At 39.3% G+C, this 3,199-nt stretch overlaps 1 long non-coding RNA gene across 3 annotated transcripts; it reads right to left on the bottom strand.

The window, feature by feature from the left end:
- Positions 1 to 366: 366 nt before the first annotated feature.
- Positions 367 to 2,989, bottom strand: LOC131606366 (uncharacterized). 3 transcript variants are annotated; one of them, XR_009284822.1, is made up of 4 exons: positions 2,532 to 2,989; positions 1,309 to 1,402; positions 1,001 to 1,221; positions 367 to 799 (listed from the first exon to the last, which is right to left on the bottom strand). It is a non-coding gene; the product is annotated as an uncharacterized LOC131606366 (long non-coding RNA). The 3 variants fall into 3 exon arrangements; XR_009284821.1 differs by having other exon boundaries at positions 1,036 to 1,221; positions 2,532 to 2,988; XR_009284820.1 differs by having other exon boundaries at positions 1,041 to 1,221; positions 2,532 to 2,986.
- Positions 2,990 to 3,199: the final 210 nt, after the last annotated feature.

The following is a 3,199-nucleotide window of genomic DNA, read 5'->3' as shown; positions in this document are numbered from 1 at the left end:
AAATCAAGGTTTCGTTCATTATTGATTCTAAGTAACTGTGTTGCTTAAGGAGCAAGACGCTATCTCTTTGGTTCTCATGCAAGGCTGATGATGTTGCATAATTGAAGGAATTTGGAAGATTTTATTTACAAGACTGGATCATTTAGTGCACGCTGAAGAAAAAGGGTTTGGAAACATTTTGAGTCGTTTGGAGAATGTTAGAAGCATTTGCACAACTTTGACTTTTTGGTAAAAGTCAACCTAGGAATGTTGACTTTCGGCCAAAGTCAATTCCCTTGGCCATCCTATATATCCATCAGGGTCATTTGGCTTACAATTCATTCGAGTGTACAAAATCATTTATTTTGATTACAAAAGTCAAAGAAGTATAAAAAGTCAACATGTTCATGAGAAAAACCACATTTCAACATCACTGTTCAAGTTCCATTTACATTCATTCCAAATGCACCAGTACAAAACATTACACCATTGGAAAAAAATATACATGTTTGGCTTAGAGTTGACTTCTTGTCAACTGTTGACTTTTTGGTCAAATAGTTGACCAGAGTCAACGCACTACTTGGACCTAATCCTACAAGTCTTCATTCTGCTCCAAGCCTTCTATCATTGCACTTCAAACTATTTCCTCCTGTTCAGGCAATCCCCGTTCATGGTTCATGATGTTGCCCATATATCACACTAAGCTTTGTGTTCTGAACCTTCATGTGTTTATGTTAAACCTGCTACTGAACCATGCCATTCTAGACTTGTAGCTAACATGTTTGCATAGGAAACCTGCTACATTAGTTCAAACCAAATCCTGCAACACACACAAGAACATATTCAGTATATCTCATTCACAGTTCAATTAACCAGTCCACATCTCACCTGCAGTTCACTTCCAAAAAAAAGAGACAAGATACATTCAACACCATCATCAAATTCAGTCAAAACCAAACCTATACAATCAAGAAAAGAAGGGAAATAAAGCTATTCAAAACAAAGGCAAAGAACTCAGTACATCATTCAATATTCAAGGCCCGCAAGTGTTCATACCACACCTGTCGGTTCGAATACATCTTCGAATCAGCAAGCTACATCCTAATCAGAACTCCAACATGCCATGCGCCACTCATTTGTTGAACAAGGCCTTGTCTCTTCCGTTTTAGTTGTTACAGCAGTGGCAACCATCGATTTCCGTTGTTCAGCATCTACAAACAAGTTCAAATTCAGCTTCAATACCTACAGGGCAAGCACACATTCATCATCCAGAAAAATAAACAAAACGGCCCTGCACAAAAAGATCAATTCGGTTCAGTATAGCCATACATCGTCAAGTTCGATCCAAAGAAAATCATCATCTCAGAACCACAATCCAAACAAGCAAGTTGCAGTCTAAAACCAGTCATTCCCACCGTGAAACCTGCATACAAAAAACGAATCAGCAACAATTGTTCTCATCTAGCCTTCAGCAAAAAATCTGGTAACAAGGTTCAATGGTCACGCTAATAGCTCACCAACAAGAATCTCAAACCACACACATCCAATTTCAAAATCCAAACAGTTTTCACACTACATTCAAATCACTTCACTACTAATGAAATCCAGCCCTGCATAAACCAAAACAATTAACACCCACACACATTCAGTTTGAATTAACATTCAAAATCCCACACATACTAACTCCCAGCTTAGCAAAAAGTTTGTAACAGAATTACTAATATTCCTATAACAAAAAAAACAGAATTTTAACCACTTTTATACCTTTCTTAACCACCTAACTTTCAGATTAAAACTCAGAGCCAGCCCCTAACTAACTGTTTCTAATTTCCCTAACAGATTCTAAGTCTAATTACCATCTAACTAATAACAAACTTTTCCAACTGAGCATCACAACTAACATCCATAGCCAACAGAATCAGGACCACCATAACTAATTTCCAAACCTTCTAACTGTTTCCTAACTACCATATAACTAACTTCAACAGAATTTCCAACTCTCGATAACAGATTCGTAACCAACTTCCAACCAAAAACAGAAATAAAACTAACATGTAACTAACAACTAAATCCTCACCCTCCAATTCATAACCGAATCTCAGATCCTAGGGCCCTCAATCACTCTCAATCTCTAACTGAATCTCTTCATCCCTCAATCTCTATATAACTTCACCACCCTCCATTTTCATCTTACAGACGCCACTTTCCACCATTCATTCTTCTTCATCATCTTCACCTCACTCTCCACGCCATCACCCTCATCTCTCTCCCTCATCTTCCTCCCATTCACCTTCCATTCTCTCTGCAACGAAAACCTTCTTCACCTCTCCCTTACTAGAGCACAACCACAAGCCTTCCTCAGGGTTCCTCCATTGAACTCTGAGTGAAGGTGTGTTAAACCTCTCACCTTCATCTCTCCGCTCACACGACTCAGAAATCAACACCACAACATCGCAATACAGAGCAAGTTTCAGAGAATCAAAAAAAAAGAAGAACAAAGAAGGAGAAGAAGATAGCGGAAGAAATCAGAGAGGAAGAGAAGCATATCTTACATGAAGTTTTCAGCGTGCAACAGTGATCTTCACCTCAGGTAAGTTTTAGAAGTCTTCATTCTTCATCTTCTTCGTTTGATTCTTGTTACGATTGTAAAGAGCGAGGTTCCGCGAACATTTCCCCCATGGTTTCAGCTTGAACACATCTCTCGTCTCCATCCAATTTCGCTTCTTAGTCTTCTAGGGTTTTCGTGTGAGCTTGAATCTGAGGGACTCAAAACAGAATATGAGGGAATTGATTTGAGATATGGAGATAGGGAGAGAGAACGAGGCTAGCAATGGGTTTAATTTCGGTTTCTGAGAAGCTCCGCCGCCGGGGCGATTTCCGGCGAGCGTCGAGAGCAAAACGGACACGAGAGAGGAGGGTTGAGTCTGAAATATGAAATCTCAATCGTCACACACAATTCCCCCTAGTTCTCCAAACGCACCGTTTTCCCTTTTCTTTTTCTTTTCTTTAAGTGTTTTTTCCCTTTTTTTTTGTTTTCATAATAGTAATTGAATCTAATAATAAATCTAACAATAAAAATGGAACAAAAATCCGAAAACAATAATCTCCTGGGCCGCATAAGTCATGTTCATACACCCTTGGCCCGTGTAGCCTTTTGTTAGCTGATGGCAATAACAAAAAACAATCATCCTTGGGCCGGAGCGCCATTGTTGCTGGCCGC

Source organism: Vicia villosa, linkage group LG5 (genome assembly GCF_029867415.1).
Source record: "Vicia villosa cultivar HV-30 ecotype Madison, WI linkage group LG5, Vvil1.0, whole genome shotgun sequence".
Lineage (NCBI taxonomy): Eukaryota > Viridiplantae > Streptophyta > Magnoliopsida > Fabales > Fabaceae > Vicia > Vicia villosa.
The sequence above is the reverse complement of the archived record's forward strand: the minus strand, read 5'-3'. Positions and strand labels throughout refer to the sequence as shown.